The following is a 19,820-nucleotide window of genomic DNA, read 5'->3' on the forward strand; positions in this document are numbered from 1 at the left end:
AGCAAGGTGCTGCAGTTTCTAGAGGAGATGCATGGGGATCCCACAGATGTCGGAGACTTGCGCATGCGTCTTTTCCACCGTGCCCAAAGGGAGGGGGAGACCATGACCCAATACATGTACGTCCTGCAGGAGCTACACGCTGCAACTGCTAAGTGAGGTGGCATAGGCGTATGACCCCCTGACATAGTGCTGCGAGACCAGCTAGTGACAGGCTGTAGAGATGCACTGCTTAAGCAAGCCTTGCATGAGCATCTGCGAGCTAACCCGCGCATGACTTTTTCAGAGATGGGGTAGAAGCGCACAAAAGGGAGCAGGAGCAGGGGGCTGCAGCCTTGACAGGGATGGTCCAGAGCTGCGAGGTATCCACCACAAATGAGGAAAAGCCAAATTGGTCCGGAGACAGGGACTGCTGCAGAGAGTGCAGAGCCAGGTGTGCCCAGCAGCCAGGGAATGAAGTGCTCCATCCTGGAAGCACCAGCATCGTGCAAGCCAGCGTCCGCCATCTCTCTCCGCCAGCAGTGAAGACCAGAGAGGGAAAGGAATGGGCAGTGTGTGCCCGGTGACTACAGACAGAAGGTGCAGTGTGCCGGTGACCACCAGAGAGAAGCTGCGCGCTAGTGGTTGTTGGCGCTTGAGTCTTGGCACGAACAGGCAGTGTGCAGCATGAAGAGGAAAGTGCAGTGCGCCCAGTAGCGACCAGAGAACAAAGTGCTGTATGCTCCATGTCCATGACTACAGTACATGTGCCACATAAGAGTGACCACATATGGGACTGACACTTGCGCCCTGACGTTGCCAGCGACTATTTACCCAGACACTTGCTCCCTTACTTCGCCAGCGTGTATTTGCAGGGCCACGTTGGGCTTGAACAGGACTGTGGCCCGTACCCTTTGGTGCCACTGTAATATATGGACTAGGCTGAACGAAAGGTAATGGAGACCGACCGCTGCCACTGGAAGACGGGACATTAAGACCCACAGAACATTTCTGGAGAAGACACCGCGCCAGCTGTTGCCGGCACCATTGAATTCTCAGCAGGAGTTACGGTTGGCAGATCTCCTGACTCAAGTGCTTCACAAGGACTGCCGTTATCTGAACCATCATTCTCCTACTTATAATATCCTTTGCCATCTAAACTGTTGAATCCCCTGCTTAACCCTTTACCTCCCAACATCCTTTTCCACTTTTACTGTTTAAGCCTTTACCTCCCTGCGTGGAGTATTCCCCTGTTATTAAACTTGTTAACCCTTGCTCTGCCTCCTGTTCATCACTGCATCCTGCGTACCTTCTATTTCACATGTGCACAGGGCGAGGGGCTGCTCTTCTCCCACACCCTTGCACCCCACAAGTAAGCAGTGTCCCATTTCCCATGTGCTGTGGGTGTACGTTATAACACTCACGGTTTGGCCTGTAGCCTTGGCTGTCTCTATGACCACAGATCAAAGGAACAGCCACATACTGAACAGGAGCCACTTGGTCCTTTTCAAACAGTTTGATTTTACTTAACAGTCCAAACTCAATCTTCGTCACAGCCCAGTACGATGTTACATTCACGTTTCCTTTAGCCTAAGTTATTCCTTTCTTGTCTGGCACCCCTGGTCCCTGAGATACTATGTCCAGCTCCGCAGCTCTCATTGGTTCTGACCCTCCTTTCTGATACAGTTCCCTGTCCAGCTTTCCCTTCTGGAAAGTGATGAAGGCACTCTCCTCTGTACCTTATTCGGACTATATGCCCAGACATCCTGAGAAGGTGCACTAAAGTTAGCGGAGGTCGTCCGCATGCTTCCCAAAGTTCATACTCTCTTGTGCTTTTCAGTCCTCTGGCCTTAGACAATACTTATTACTCTTTCTATCCAATCTTCTCATCTAATCTAAAGTAGGAAGTGTTCCCCTTTATAACTTACCCTACCCCTCTCATATTATGGCTGCTACAAAACATTTTAACTGTTCCTATACTTTAACTAACTAATACTTGATTCTATTGTGCCCTCCACTGCACTTTCTGAAGCCTTACCTATATCTACATTGTATATATATATATATATATATATATATATATATATATATATATATATAGCTTTATCCCATTCTTATACCTATGTTCTAATTTCTTACCCTAAAATTTTCCCTGCTATTATTACATTAGCACATTATGAGTTAGGGTCCCGTTTCACTTAGCGATGCACCAGCGATCCTGACAATGATACGACCTGGTAAGGATCGCGGGTGCGTTGCTAAATGGTCACTAGTAAGTTGCCAAACAGGCAGATCTCTTCAGCGACGCAGCAACAATCCGGCGATCCATGTAACGACCTCCAGCCAGTCGTTGGTACCTTGTCACATAGCAGCTTTTCAGATGATTCTCGCCTGCGTCACTGAGTTCTGTGTCACTGAAGATGGCAAGTTCCCTGTGTTCTTTCAACAAGATGGTGAACCACCACATTATGGGTGTCAGGTCCGAGCATTCCTACAAGGAATCTGAACCCCTCTGACTAGCATTTCTTCTGCAGTGTTGCTATCAGTGTGTCAAGAGTGGGAAAAGAGGGTTGCATTGACAATCCAACACAATGGGCAGCACTTTGAACACATTTTATAAGTGGTCATAAACTTGTAAATAACTCATGAAAGAATAACGTTACATTAAAACCAAGCATACCATTGTTTTTCTTGTGAAATTCTCTATAAGTTTGATGTGTCACATAACCCTCTTCCCATTGGAAAAAATAAAGTTGGATCCAAAATGGCTGACTTCAAAATGGCCACCATGTTCACCACCCATCTTGAAAAGTTTCCCCCTCCCATACTCTAATGTGCCACAAACAGGAAGTTGAAATCACGAACCATTCCCATTTTATTTAGATGTATCCATAAATTGGCCCATCCTGTAGCTATACACAGTGGGTAAAGAAAGTATTCAGACCCCTTCAAATTTTTCACTCTTTGTTTCATTGCAGCCATTTGGTCAATTAAAAAAAAGTTCATTTTTTTCTCATTAATGTACACTCTGCACCCCTTCTTGACTGAAAAAACAGAAATGCAGAAATTTTTGCAAATTTATTAAAAAAGAAAAACTGAAATATCACATGATCATAAGTATTCAGACACTTTGCTCAGTATTAAGTAGAAGCACCCTTTTGAGCTAGTACATCTGTAGGGGGTATGCTATATTATGTTTATACCTTTGCCTTTCTCTTTCGTCCCAGTGCCGTATATTATCAGTATATGTATATTTGTTAACATATGGTACTGGTACACGATTTAGTGTATTCCCACTCCTATTCAATGGTACTGCTACACTGTTATGTGGATTACCGTGTCCTACTAAATGTAAATATGTGTATAGGGTAAGTGCAGCTATTTGATTGGCCACTAGATGGTGGCATTATAGTGTACAGTGCATTCAGCTAGTGTATAGCGTAGGAAAGGGTTAACTATAGGAGGGGCTGCTGTGTAGTCTGCTAGGAATGTTCCTTGAGGTAGTCAGAAGGACCCAGGCGCCCGAAGAGTCCACATAGGCTCTATGCCCAGGACACCACAGCAGTCATGTAACATTTAAGAAGAAGAGAAGCTTAGGCATTCTGAGTCTATAGGACAGAAGTATGGTGTCAAGCAGCAGGATTTCAACAGTTCATAGCTGGAGAAAGGAAGTAGTCCGGAATAGTACAGGGCACAGATTGATCAACATGTGGCAGATTACTACATGGGCCGATGCTCTCAGGACCAGGGTGAAACGGACCAGAGAATCTCCAAGCACAGTGTGTCTGAACAGGGAGAACGCTGCAGTACTGCCTAAGGTGCTGTTACCCCATAATGTACTGGAGGACATGGAACTGAGTACAGGGAAAGAACAAGATGAGAACTACATGGAACTTGCTGTTGATGTTGATACTGACAAGAATGTGTTGCCAAGTTGTTCAAGTAAAGTTTCATTTGTTGCATTTGAACCTGACTGTCTCTCAATTCTTGATAAACCAATGGTAGAAATGCTTCAGCACCACAGTGGTATCCCTGATGGTGCAGTAAGAGAAGACACAGTTATGCTGATGGAAGAATGCTGTTTTCATGTGAGAGAAGGCCAGGGCTCAGACACACCAGAGTGCTCGGCCACGACTACAGTCCCGGACCTCCTTTACACTTGGCATAGTCGGCAGAATGCGACTACCTCGCAATGCGGAGAAAGTGCGAAGAATGAAGATGTGGATGATGTGAAAATAATTGCTGTGTTGAGAAAACTTAAAGAAGAAGGTTTGGTGTAGGCTTTTGATATGCTGGATGTGACTAACAAACTGGACTTGACTTATACCGTGAAAGAGACTGACATTGTGTTGGTCAAGATGGCAACCATGAAGATGGTGGGAAATGAAGAAAACATGGGCCTTTCCCTTCGTGGGCGTTTCAGTACAGTAATGGCACCAAAATCCACCTGTCGATATTTCCCGGTCCGCCTCTGGTGGGTGCAGATGAAGAAAAGACCTCGCCCTCCTTTACAGAATTCCAGCAAATGGGTGAAGTTAACGGAGGTATCCCCACCTGGAAATGGGTGGGGCCTAGAAGGAAAATCTGGGTGCAGCTGCTCGGCACCATTGTGTGATCTTAGACCAGAAGCGATGGAACATTCCTGCATCCATAGGCCGCATGGAGCTGAAATTTCGGCAGGAGATGGAAAGAACCCAGCCAGAACGTGGGCAGACATCGCTGAGGTCCCCACTCACCCTCTCTCGGTGATGCCGCTGGCGCAGAGCTGGTGGTCAGAGGAGTCATCATCTTCCCAGAGGTCGGAGTTTCTGTGTGCGGAGCCAACACCTTATCGTCCTATGGAGCTGGAGCATCATGCGGAGCCAGCTTCGTGGCGCCAGGAGGAGGAACCTCATCATTCATAACCAAAGTCGTTAACTCAGCAGGGACCGGAAACTACGACCGCCCTGGAGGAGCCAGCGCAAGAAGCTTAATATGATCCGGAGCTCTATTTGCCACCAGCAGAGTACGCAGGCGCACCCACGGAGGAATCCAGCGTTCCCCAGATGACCATGACCAATGTTCCTGAGAGGGTGAGTGCACTTCAACCCCTGACCCCGGATGGATGGTCTTTATCCTGGGCCCCTGTATCAGAGGCTGTTCTTCGTCCCCATGTCCATGAAGGAGGGTCTTCACACTTTTCTTGTCCCTCGGAGGCCCGGCCCGTGTCCAACACTGCCATGTCCCTGGGTGCTTCCCACTTCCATCTGCCAGTGGAGGGCCCTTTTCCTACTCCCATGCAGGGTGCCTGGATAGAATATGTCATCAAGAAGAAGAAACAAAGGGAGAAGGAGGTGTGGTTCGAATTGCTTCAACCCGAAGGGGGCGCTCTGGCAGGTCGGCGTACCTGCGTTTTGCTTGAATACACTGACGCTGAATGAAAGAATTCTGTTTTCATGTGAGAGGAGGCAAGGGCTCAGATACACTCGGCCATGACTACAGTCCTGGACCTCCCTTACACATGAGTCTTCATGGGAATGATGTAAGTTTTTCACACCTGGATTTGGGGATCCTCTGCCATTCTTCCTTGCAGATCCTCTCCAGTTTCATCAGGTTGGATGGTGAATGTTGATGGACAGCCATTTTCAGGTCTCTCCAGAGGTGGTCAATTGGATTTGGGTCAGGGCTCTGGCTGGGCCAGTCAACAATGGTCACAGAGTTGTTCTGAAGCCACTCATTTGTTATTTTAGCTGTGTGCTTAGGGTCATTGTCTTGTTGGAAGGTGAACCTACGTCCCAGTCTGAGGTCCAGAGCACTCTGGACGAGGTTTTCATCCAGGATATCTCTGTACATGGCCACGTTTATGTTTCCTTCAGTTGCAACCAGTTTTCCTATCCCTGCAGCTGAAAAACACCCCCATGGCACGATGCTGCCACCACCATGTTCCACCGTTGGGATTATATTGGGCTGGTGATCAGGAGTGCCTGGTTTTCTTCACACATACTGCTTAGAATTATCACCAAAAAGTTCTATCTTCGTCTCATTGGACCAGAGAATCTAATTTCTCATAGTCTGGGAGTCCTTCATGTGTTTATTAGCAAACTCTATGCGGGCTTTCATATGTCTAGCACTGAGGAGAGGCTTCCGTCGGGCCACTCTGAAACAAAGGCCTGACTGGTGGAAGGCTGCAGTGATAGTTAACCTTATGGAACTTTCTCCCATCTCCCTACTGCATCTGTGGAGCTCAGCCACAGTGATTGTGGGGTTCTTCTTTACCTCTCTCACCAAGGCTTTTCTCCCACGATTGCTCAGCTTGGCTGAATGGCCAGGTGTAGGAAAACTTCTGGTGGTGCCAAACTTCTTCCATTTAAGAATTATAGAGTGCCAAACTTCTTCCATTTAAGGATTATGGAGGCCACTGTGCTCTTAGGAACCTTGAGTACTGTAGAAATACTTTTGTAACCTTGGCCAGATTTGTGCCTTGCCACAATTCTGTCTCTGAGCTCCTTGGCCAGCTCCTTTGACCTCATGATTCTCATTTGGTCTGACATGCACTGTGAGCTATGAGGTCTTATATAGACAGGTGTGTGCCTTTACAAATCAAGTCCTATCAGTTTAATTAAACACAGCTGGACTCCAATGAAAGAGTAAAACCATCTCAAGGAGGATCACAAGGAAATGGACAGCATGTGACTTAAATATGAGTGTCTGAACAAAGGGTCTGAATACGTATGACCATGTGATATTTCAGTTTTTCTTTTTTAATAAATTTGAAAAAATTTCTACATTTCTGCTTTTTTCAGTCAAGATGGGATGCAGAGTGTACATTAATGAGAAAAAAGGAACTTTTTTGAATTTACCAAATGTCTGCAATGAAACAAAGAGTGAAAAATGTGAAGTGGTCGGAGTACTTTCCATACTCACTGTATGTATATCAGTTGTACCACCCATACTGTTAAACTTATATTTTTTTAATTTTTTTAAAGTTGATGTTAATGTCTCATTAGAAAATTGTCTAGTGTTTAAATCATTTGTTTAGATTTTCGTCTAAATATATATGTGCAACAGAAAAAGATGGGAAATAAAATCCAATTTCACATTAAATAAGAAACTTAAAAGTTCAAACACTGGTCCCGTATTTTTCCAATGCATTGTATGCTAACCATTTCTTCATGGTTTCTGGCTTTAGCAACTTCAGTACTGAGAATACAGTAATTACTGTACCTTCTGTGTCAGCCCAAGCCTCTAAGGACAGCAATGATAATTTCCACATCTCTATCTATAACCTAAACATTATAGGACTGAATGTTAAAGGAGGAGAACAAAAGACAGAGGAATTAGATAAGGAAATCCCTTGTAGACTTAGTTAATGATTCATAATCAGCTAATAAGCTCATCTCTGAAAGAATAATGATCCACAGGCCTGTTTGCTCATTTATCACTATGTTTTACAACCAGGGCCAAGAAAGCTAATTAAGTCCCACAATCATTACAAAAGGATTCCTTTTAATATAGGTACAATGAGGCACCAGGGGCATTCCTGGAAGTTTTATCTAGAGACAGTGAATAAGAAGGTTTTACTTAAACTAAATCTGAAATCCCTAGTGTTGAACAATATTGTGTGTGAGTTCTCCTATTTTACCTCGTAGTACGATGATACAGGGAAAGCAGCACAAACATATCATCTCTATTTTGACTTATTAAATGTTCTGCAACAATAAAAAAGCAATAATACAGTGAAACCTCTCCAAAAGACCATATCTTTGAAAATTCTAATCCCATCCACATCATGTTTTCTTCATTAAGGAATAATCATGTAAGTCTGTTTTGTGTCTGGGTTCACATTGCATCTTGGCAGTCCATTAGACGGACTGTGTTTCACCACGGCATAAGGCGGTGTAACGCAGTCCGTTAACGCTGCCATTCAGCCCCATTGTCGGGCGCATCGCGACGCGTGCCGTAAAGCGGCACGCGTTTGCGATGTGCCGTCATTCAGTGACGGAGCCTCGGACGTGGGCTGCAGCATCTGAGGCTCCGTCACCGCTACCGCTGACGATATCGGGTTATGCTATAGCGTTAACACAGCCCATCAACGCTATGCGTTGAACGGGCTGTGTTCACGCAATGTGAACCTAGCCTTAGCCTCATCTTTGAGAAACTAACTCCCTAAAACACCATTTTTGACTATTTCAGGTGAGCATCTCAAAATTATTCACTAACAACATTGTGCAAATCATTTACACTAAAATAGTCAAATTAATGTCAGTAGGAAAGAAATTAGGCAAAGCTTTCTCCATTATTAGTCTAAAAACCAGGAATAGAAGCCATGTCTTATGCGCGTATGGGTCTATTGAAAATAGTGAAATTATATACTACAGAGTAGAGATGAGTTGATTCCCTTATGTAATTTCTGTAAACTCTCTATAACTTCCCCCATACCTACAAGCTGTATTATGATCAGACCATGTCCCTGTTCGGTCAGACTCAGCCATTACCCAGTACACAGTAGGGGCACCTGTATAAGATTATCTCAGCAGAGGAACATTATTTTTAAGCCATCCAATTGTGGAGTTTATTTTGATTTCAAGATCTGTTGTATAAAATATACTTTTGACTGTGGAACAACCTCTTTAAATCTTATACTTGTATCCAAAATGTACATTAAACGAGCAATTTGCTCTAGCAACAGACATGGTAGCGTGAAAGAAATATCTATCCACACCTTGGCTAAACATGTGGGAGCCGCTAGCATCAAACGCAGTCACACTTGTCCTCTTTGCCTCTGGCAGGTGTATCAGTGGTAAGGAAGAAGAGGGCATGATGGAATATACAGCACATGACTCCTCTCAGTCACAGGAGGATGATGTAGCCTCTGACTGCAACACCATCAGCTTTAGTCAGTGTCTTGATAAGTCCATCTTCTCCGCCATCATAACCCTTAATGTTGTAGATATAAAAATGTCAATTCTATCAATCACAGCTGTTTATGTTCTGCCTCTTAAGGTACTGTCACATGACTGTCATATGACGTGGTCAGGATCGCTGGTGCATCGCTAAGTGGTCGCTAGTGAGCTGCCACACAGGCTGATCTCACCAGCGACATCGCAGGGGTCGGGGGTCGCTACTTACCTGTCACACTAGGTGATCCTGACGTCCTCCCGCCCGGCTTCACGCTCGTCGCTCGTCTCTCCACAGGAAGCGCTGCAGGAAGCTGATGACAAGAAACAGTCCTGGTCGTTCTCGCACGATCAGCGATAACCAGTGGGGAAGCGGGTTGTAGGTAAGTATCAGACATAGCGATATCACTAGCAATATCGCTATAACGTCACAAGTTATAGCGATATTGCTAACGATATCGCTAAGTGTGACAGTACCTTTAGTCAAGTTGATTTAATGGAAGAGATCAACAGCCAGTCTTTGTACTCAGATGTTGTGGTGCAAGAGTAGATGAAAGACACAATAATAATGTCAGACTGTGTTGCTGGTTCTGCAAGTCATGGTTGTAGGAGCACCGGCATTGGTAGTAACCAGGGCAAATCTCGAGTTGATGATCAGAAGGGAGGCAAGGAGTTAAATCAATTTCATGATGTGTATTTTTACCATCAAGGAAGCAAAATGGGGGAATTTTTTCCAGCTTGCAAAAGGGAGTCTGAATGCGTATTGCCAAGATAAGCTGTGTTACCTGCTTGATGACAAGAATGATACGCTGACAATTACCTAAGGTTTATGTCCTACTTAAATAGTACCTACATTTACTGATTAAGGGAATAGAAGAATCCAGGATATCTATAAACAGAAAGATAGAGAGGAAACACTTAGCTAACCTAAATGAACTCAAGTCTCCAGGTCCAGATGAATTACACCCCAGAGTACTGAAGGACATAACAGAAGACATTTTTGAACCCCTCTCCATAATCTTTGAAAATTCTTGGAAAACAGGAGAAGTCCCAGAAGACAGGAGAAGAGCAAATGTTGTTCCTATCTTCAAAAAGGGGAAGAAGGTGGACCCAGGCAACTATAGACCAGTGAGTCTGACTTCTATACCAGGAAAGATCTTTGAACAAATTATTAAACAACATGTGTGTCAGTACCTGGATAAGAATGAAGTGATTAAACAGAGTCAGCATGGGTTTGTAACTAATAAGTCATGTCAGACTAACTTAATTTCCTTCTATGATGGAATCACTGATTGGGTGGATCAAGGAAATGCTGTAGATATAGTATATCTTGACTTCAGCAAAGCATTTGACAAAGTATCTCATACAATCCTTATTGAAAAAATGACTAAGAATGGAACGGACAAGGCAACTGTTAGGTGGATTCATAACTGGCTTAGTGATCGGACCCAAAGAGTGGTCGTAAATGGTTGCACATCCAGTTGGAAGAATGTCTCGAGTGGGGTACCACAGGGCTCTGTCCTGGGCCCTGTATTGTTCAACATCTTTATCAACGATTTAGATGAAGGAATTGAGGGTAAACAGATTAAATTTGCTGATGACACAAAGCTAAGAGGAATAGCTAATACTAGAGAAGAGAGAAAGAGGATTCAAAAAGATATAAATAAACCGGAGCAGTGGGCAGCAACTAACAGAATGGTTTTTAACAGGGAAAAACGCAAAGTACTACATCTGTGCAATAATAATGAAAAAAGCATATACAGAATGGGAGGAATAGGGCTAAGCAACAGCACATGTGAAAAAGACTTGGGTATACTAATAGATCACAGACTGAATATGAGTCAACAGTGTGATGCAGCAGCAAAAAAGGCAAATGCAATTCTAGGATGTATTAACAGATGCATACAGTCTAGATCACGTGAAGTCATTATTTCCCTCTATTCCTCTTTGGTCAGACCTTATCTGGAATAGTGTGTCGAGTTTTGGGCACCACATTTTAAAAAAGACATCAACAAACTGGAGCAAGTTCAGAAAAGAGCGACCAGAATGGTGACCGGTCTGCAAACCCTGTCTTATGAGGAAAGGTTGCAGGATTTGGGAATGTTTAGTTTGCAAAAGAGAAGACTGAGAGGAGACTTAATAGCTGTCTACAAATATCTAAAGGGCTGTCACATTGTAGAAGGATCATCTTTATTCTCATTTGCACAAGGAAAGACTAGAAGCAATGGGATGAAACTGAATGGGAGGAGACACAGATTAGATATTAGAAAAATCTTTTTGACAGTTAGCGTGATCAATGAGTGGAATAGGCTACCACGAGAAGTGGTGAGTTCTCTTTCAATGGAAGTCTTCAAACAGAGGCTGGACAGACATCTGACTGGGATGATTTAGCGAATCCTGCTTTGAGCAGGGGGTTGGACCAGATGGCCCAGGAGGTCCCTTCCAACTCTACGATTCCATGATTCTATAATTCTATGATTCTATGATATTTCTAATTGGAATAAAGTCATCACTATATATTTGCCATGGGGCTTTAACGACCTTGATCTAGCTATATAGAGAATATGTCATCCCTTAAGTAAATAATGCATAATAAATTAACATTTTGTTGTCTATCTTTCCATACCATTTTAATATATGTACTTAAAAACACCAAGTAACATTCAGCTTATGGAAAGAATGTTTCAATTGATTGATGTAGTGAAGATGGGTCTAATAGGTTTACTTAGTTCACCCAGACACATGGATCATAGACATGAATATAGTAACTAATGGTTTGGTCAAATAGGACACCTAAATAAGTGGGCAATATATCACCATTTTATTCCTACTTAAATGCAGCATTGATCTTGTTTACAGTGTTATACCATACCAACTGAGCTATAAACTCATTCCTCAAATTCACCAGCCTCAACACACTTCTACACATAATCAAACCCCTTTATACCTTTACGCTAGCATCATTCTAATCAATGAATTTACTGTGACATAGAGCAAAAAGTGCAATTGTGACAATAGTTGAACATGTAATTAGTGAATATGGTAATGGATTTCAATACAAGTAAAATATAGTGCACCTTTTCCTTTTACTCATATAATCAATGAGATGTCTCTTTACAGGGTTAACAAGGAGAGGTAACAAGAAGAAAAGATGTTAGCCCGGTGTTTCACACACATCGTTATGTTGCTGGAATTAGCTCTGATCTATATAATACATTAAATTTTAGTGCTAGCCATTATTCACTCCCGTAATACTGCAGTAACTATATATTCAATAGCTCTAATGATTAACACTGAGGATAGAAATGTACCTGCTTCCAGATCCATTTATCTCTCTAGGTGAAATCTGCCCAAACAGAGAAAAAGGATCATGCGGAAAAAGGGGCCCTTCCAGCTGTGGCTATTAATTAAAATAAAAAATAAGAACTTTAAGTGGCGTCTTAGACTGGATACCAATTCATGTAATTGAAGCCTTGGTCCTCTAGGGCTTTCTCAGATGTCCCATTTTTTTGCATTTATTAGTGTCTGACCCTCTTTCCGTAGGAACACCTTCACATTTGTTTTCTAGTAATGCAGTCCGGGGGGAGATAGGACATAAGAGGGTATAAATAATCATATTATTTTCTCCTCCTCCTGAAGAAGGATGGTCTGCTCAGGACATCTTAAGGTCTTGATATTGAGAGGAGGAAGCAGATTTCCTGTGGGTTTTATAAGCAGTGATGGATACGTTCAGGATCAATGTGTGATGGGATGAGGTTAGATTATATTTAGATCTTATAATATTTGTATGTTTTCTTTAGAGATGCTCATTTTTACTTAAAATCTCATAAAAGGCATACTAAATACAAATAGAAGTAGAAAATAATTACAAGCTTAATTTTATGTAAATGTAGCTGATTTTTGTTTTATTGAAAGTACAAAATTGTATGAATATGGAATACGTTTCAGCGCAGACCTCATATTTTACAAGTATTTATGTCTATCAAATGTCTATTATTTTTCAGACTCCCTAAAACAAGTAAAAGAAATTATTTCCCCAGCTCCCGTACGTACATGATCCTCACTGGTCTGTTTCCTGGTCTCATCCTCGTCACACCAGAATTGTTAGGAAATCCCTGCTTAGACAATCACTGTCTGCAGTCAGAAGTTATCTCAGTCAGTGATTGGTTAAATAGGCTATTTGAAGCCATTTCTTGTGTTTTGAGGATAGGAAGCCCACGTCGTTATGTGGTTAATAGCGATAGGTTTGGCAAGCATTATTTTACATTAGTGCACACACTTTTTCATTTCTTTAACCTATTACACAGACAATTGCTGAATTATGTATAGGCCTCCTATTGATTACATTAAAGATAATTTCTCATGGCATATTGCTAGGATATGCCATCACTTTCTGATCTGCACAGATACATTAGTCAAAAACACCACTGACCCAGGTTGAGCTCTGTAGCCTGCTCCCAGTTTTCCTGCTCACACTATTCACTTCAATGGAGCTGGATTGCAGTTTAAAACTGGGTTGAACTTGAGATATCACAAGCTGAAAATCACTTCCCACCTATTTAAATAATCAAATTATATATAAATTTGTCCCATCATTTACATTCACATGCACTATTTAAGCCTTTTCACAAGGGGAATATTATGAGTCCAGTTTATCAAATTTTAGTTGGTATAAAAGAGGTAAAAACATATTTATTAGTGAAGATGTTATCATATTTCCTCTGGTCTTATTGGTAGTGTGAGACAGTGACCCCTGTTATAGTTAGGGGACACTGTATGTGCCCCTCAGGATATGCATGGAGGTGCACCTGTGATGGTGAGACATTGACCGGAATTAATGTAAATAGCCGGTATGTGTCGCAGAGAAGTTTCTCTGTGCTGTAAGCCCGAAATGTTGTTGCTCTGGGACTTGCAGTTCCACAAGTGTTTGTTTACTTATAAGGGGGCTTACAGGATTAGATGGAGAGCTGGGCAGGACTGGCTAACCACACATTCACCGCCCACCTATGAGGGTGGTTACAGCTACATAATGTGACCAGGGTTTGGGTCACATCATCAGTGTGTAAGGTCCTGGATGGCCTGTGTTTTGGAAGGTCCTGGGGGTAGGATCGGATTCCTGAAAAGCACATGATGAGCCCATGGACCTGAAGGCCTGTGTGTTGGAAGGTCTTGGGGGTAGGATTGGATTCCTGAAAAGCACATGGTGAGGCCATGGAACTGAAGGCCTGTGTGTTGGAAGGTGCAAGGAGTGGCCTTCCTGATGAGCACATGGAGTAACTGTGCATATGCAGAGTCTGTAACGGCACTGCGTGGGGTTAGCTACCATCCTTCTGAGGGTCTGGACTGTTGGGAGTGCCCTGGTCACAAGGACGGTGATCCCAGTAAGGCAACTTCCCCAGGAGAGAGGACTGACAGGAGTCAGTGTGTGGAGCAGGAGCTCCAGGAAGGTAACTCCAGAAAGGGGGCTATAATAAAGGCAGAGATGTATCTGTCATTGGAACAGACTGTTAGTGTGTCATGGATGTTAATAAACTGTTCGGCATGCAGTCACCCACTGTAATGAGACGAAGTGGGAAGTCCGGTGTGTTTAGTGACTGTGAGTGTAAAGCCGTATACTATAAAGTGCTATGGACTATGTGTTAGGTCTGTGATGTGCAATATGGCCTACGGTGTGGTTTATGATGTCTAAATAAACCAAATAGACTGTTTTGTGAGGAAAATGTGCCTATGTGCCTTCATCCCTTTGCTTTTGGAAGTGCATTGAGCAGCAGGATGGTGTACTGGTAAAAGGGGAAAAAAAAATCTTTTAAATCTTCTGCCTGAGCGAGTGTGAATGAGCTGAGTGTGACCTGAGCGTAATTGCGAACTGTGGTAAGTGTGTGACTTGAGATTCAATGAAGAGGTGTTTGGAAAACCTATAACAAATACCTGTGTGAGTTGCTGAATTGTAGGTTGCTGAGTGCTTTCTACCTGTTCAATTTTTGGGGGGCTTGTTTAACCTATTTTTTCTCTCCACAGGGTTAATCTCTTATTTTACTATCTGTGTTTTTAAGGGTTCTCTATATTGCATTTAAATCTTGAGGTGTAACTATATTCACAAGGGGTTAATTAAGGGTGGGAGTTCATAATTAAGGGTTTATAAGGGGCAGCTGGTTGGGGCTCAACTCCTTTTGGAAGTGCATTGAGCAGCAGGGTGGTGTACTGGTAAAAGGGAAAAAGAAAATCTTTTAAATCTTCTGCCTGAGCGAGTGTGAACGAGCTGAGTGTGACCTGAGCGTAAGTGCGAACTGTGGTAAGTGTGTGACTTGAGATTCAGTGACTTTGGATTCAGGGAGTTTCCAAGGGAGGTATTACTGAATTGCTGTTATATTTTATTAATACTTTTTATTTATTTTTGCTTATCTTATTGTCTGGTGCAATCCCCATTAGGATGTGCTCCACTATTGCCAATGCCATCCAGTGCACGTCTTGCCGCATGTATGAAATCCTTGAACAGCCGGTCGAGGGTGCATACTGCTGTGCAAGATGTGAGCATGTTGTGCATTTGGAAGCCCAGATACTGGATCTTAATGTGCAGCTGGCAACACTGAGATCCATAGACAATATGGAAAGGAGTCTTCTGCTCATTGGGCAGACGCTCAATGGGATAGATGAGGGGGGATGCTAGGTTGGAGAAGCAGGACAATGAAGCAGCTAGCTGGGTGACAGTTAGAAGGCAGGGTAGAGGGAAGAGCACCAGGGAGGCTAGTCCTGATCTGGCACACCCCAATAAGTTTGCTAAGTTGGCAGATGAGGGGAGTGTTAGTGCAGGAGTAGCACTTCTGCAGCAAGGCATGTCCTCTGAGTGTCTGCTCCAGTAAGGGGGGAAATAGGATAGCAGGGCAAGCCAGACAGGTTCTGGTAGTGGGGGACTCAATTATTAGGGGAACAGATAGGGCAATCTGTCACAAAGACAGGGATCGTCGAACGGTGTGCTGCCTACCTGGCGCTTGAGTCCGACACATTGCTGATCGGGTTGACAGATTACTGGGAGAGGCTGGTGAGGATCCAGCGGTCATGGCGCACATTGGCACAAATGACAAAGTTAGAGGTAGGTGGAAGGTCCTTAAAGATGATTTCAGGGAATTAGGCTGTAAGCTTAAAGCAAGGACCTCCAAGGTGGTATTTTCGTAAATACTTCCTGTATCACGTGCCACGCCAGAGAGGCAACGGGAGATTAGGGAGGTTAATAAGTGGCTCAAGAATTGGTGTAGGAAGGAGGGGGTTGGGTTCCTGCAGAACTGGGCCGAGTTCTCAGTTGGCTACAGGTTCTATGCTAGGGACGGGCTGCGCCTCAATGGGGAGGGTGCAGCTGTGCTGGGGGAGAAAATGGCTAGAGGGTTGGAGGAGTGTTTAAACTAGGGATGGGGGGGAGGGTATTCCTTTTATAGGAGGAGAAGACAGTGCAGATAGAGACCTGGGCGCAAATAATGAAATTGGGGGTGGGGGTGGCATGGGGGGGTGGGGTTAGAACAGTTAATAATTTAAGAAAGAATAGAGGTACAGAGAGATACATAAAGTGCATGTATACTAATGCCAGAAGCCTCGCCAACAAAATCGAGGAATTGGAGTTAATGTTGTTGGAACATAATTATGACATGGTGGGGATATCTGAGACATGGCTGGACATGAGCCATGACTGGGCGATTAATTTACAGGGCTATAGTCTGTTCTGAAATGACCCAACAAATAAGCGAGGGGGAGGAGTGTGTTTATATGTAAAATCATCCTTAAAACCCATCCTGCGTGATAATATATATGAATCTAATGAAAATGTAGAGTCCCTGTGGGTAGAGATAAGGGGAGGGGGAAAAATAATAAATTACTGATAGGGGTTTGTTATAAGTCTCCAAAAATAATGGAAGCAACAGAGAATATCCTCATAAAGCAAATAGATGAAGCAGCGACTCAAGGAGAAGTCATTATTATGGGGGACATCATCTACCCTGAAATACATTGGGGAACCAAAACCTGCAGTTCCAGCAAAGGTGACAGGTTTTTGACAACTATGAGAGACAACTAACTTTCACAACTGGTTCAGGATCCAACAATAGGGGGGGCACTGCTAGACCTAATATGAACCACCAGGCCAGACCGAATATCAAATGTAAGGGTTGGGGTCACTTGGGGAATAGTGATCACAAATTAATAAGTTTTCATGTATCCTTTAATAAAATGTGTAGTAGAGGGGTTACAAGGACACCATACTTCAGGAAAGCAAATTTCCAACGGATGAGAGATGATCTTGGTGCAATTAACTGGGACGATATCCTGAGACATAAAAATACACAAAGAAAATGGGAGACGCTTATTAGCATTCTGAACAGGACATGTGCACAATATATACCGTATGGGAATAAACATGCGAGAAATAGGAAGAAACCACTATGGCTAAATAGAGCTGTAAGGGGCGCAATAAGAGATAAAAATAAAGCATTTAGAGAATTAAAGCAAGTAGGTAGTGATGAGGCATTAACTAAATACAGAAGATTAAATAAATTCTGTAAAAAGCAAATCAAGACAGCAAAGATTGAGACAGAGAGACTCATTGCCAGAGAAAGTAAAAATAATCCCAAAATATTCTTTAACTACATAAATAGTAAGAAACTAAAAAATGAGAGTGTTGGTCCCTTTAAAAATAGTCTGGGTGAAATGGTGGATGAGGATGAGGAAAAACCCAATATGCTAAATGACTTTTTTTCAACAGTATTTACACAAGAAAATCCTATGACGGATAATATGATCAGGGATAAAAATTCTCCATTAAATGTCACCTGCTTAACCCAGCAGGAAGTACGACGGCGTCTAAAAATCACTAAAATTGACAAATCCTTGGGCCCGGATGGGATACACCCCCGAGTACTACAGGAATTAAGTACAGTCATAGATAGACCATTATTTTTAATCTTTAAAGATTCCATAATAACAGGGTCTGTACCACAGGACTGGCATATCGCAAATGTGGTGCCAATATTCAAAAAGGGGACAAAAACTGAACTCGGAAATTATAGGCCAGTAAGTTTAACCTCACCTGTGGGTAAAATCCTGGAGGGTTTTCTAAGAGATACTATACTGGAGTATCTGGAGAAGAATAACCTCATGACTAGAGTTGAGCGATACCGTCCGATACTTCAAAGTATCGGATCGGAATGGATCGGCCGATCTTAAAAAAAAGTATCGGTATCGCCGATTCCGATACCGGAAGTCCCATTCAAGTCTATGGGACTTCCGGTATCGGAATAAGAAAAACCCTGTTTTTGCCTTGTACAGCCTCTCTGGGGTCTGTACGGGCCTTTCGAGGGGCTGTGCCGGCCTGCCAGGGGGTCTGTGCAGGCTCCGGTGGTCTGTGCCGGCCTGCCGGGGGGCTGTGCCGGCCTGCCAGGGGGGCTGTGCAGGTTCCGGTGGGCTGTGCCGGCCTGCCGGGGGGCTGTGCAGGCTCCGGTGGGCTGTGCCGGCCTGCCGGGGGGCTGTGCCAGCCTGCCGGTGGTCTGTGCAGGCTCCGGTGGGCTGTGCCGGCCTGCCGGGGGGCTGTGCCGGCCTGCCGGGGGGCTGTGCAGGCTTCGGGGGTCTGTGCAGGCATCGTCCGATGGGACTACAAGTCCCATCGGGCGATGCCTGCTACCATGACAGTGATTGACACATTAGCCAATGATGGGACAGTAGTAGTCCCATCATCCGGCTAATGTGTTGAATGTAAAAAAAAAAAAAAATTACATGCTACATACATGCTACATTCATACTACATACTACATACATGCTACATTCATACTACATATATACTACATGCAACATACATACTACATATATACTACATGCATGCAACATGCATACTACATATATACTACATGCAACATACATACTACATATATACTACATGCATGCAACATGCATACTACATATATACTACATGCATGCTACATACATACTGCATGCTACATACATACTGCATGCTACATACATACTGCATGCTACATACATACTACATGCTACATACATACTACATATATGCTACATACATACTACATATATACTACATGCATGCTACATACATACTGCATGCTACATACATACTACATGCTACATAAATACCACATACATACTACATACATACTACATGCTACATACATACCACATATATACTACATACATACTACATGCTACATACATACCACATATATACTACATACATACTACATACAATACATTCATACAATACATACATAGACATACAGTACATATAACATAGAGTAACATACTTACCAATACTTGTCACATTGTTCCCCGAAGCCATTGTCTTTTACGGAATAAATATTAACATAACAAACCACAAAAATACTCACCCACGATCCGAAGCAGTCCACGAGTGTGTCCCACAACGATCTTGGGTAGAGAACTGCAGCATCAGCTGATGCTGCCGTTCTCTACGGGCTGCAGGAATCCAATGACGGAAGGTAGGTATCCTTCCGCACTGTATTCCTCCGCCACTTAAAAAAAAAAAAGTCCCTAGTCTCACTTTATGCCATTGCTGTGTGGGAATTTCCCACGCAGCAATGGCATAAAGTGAGACTAGGGACTTTTTTTTTTTAAGTGGCGGAGGAATACAGTGCGGAAGGATACCTACCTTCCGTCATTGGATTCCTGCAGCCCGTAGAGAACGGCAGCATCAGCTGATGCTGCAGTTCTCTACCCAAGATCGTCGTGGGACACACTCGTGGACTGCTTCGGATCGTGGGTGAGTATTTTTGTGGTTTGTTATGTTAATATTTATTCCGTAAAAGACAATGGCTTCGGGGAACAATGTGACAAGTATTGGTAAGTATGTTACTCTATGTTATATGTACTGTATGTCTATGTATGTATTGTATGAATGTATTGTATGTAGTATGTATGTAGTATATATGTGGTATGTATGTAGCATGTAGTATGTAT

This window comes from Dendrobates tinctorius, unplaced genomic scaffold, assembly GCF_039654945.1.
Source record: "Dendrobates tinctorius isolate UK_male_01 unplaced genomic scaffold, ASM3965494v1 ptg000007l, whole genome shotgun sequence".
Classification (NCBI taxonomy): domain Eukaryota; kingdom Metazoa; phylum Chordata; class Amphibia; order Anura; family Dendrobatidae; genus Dendrobates; species Dendrobates tinctorius.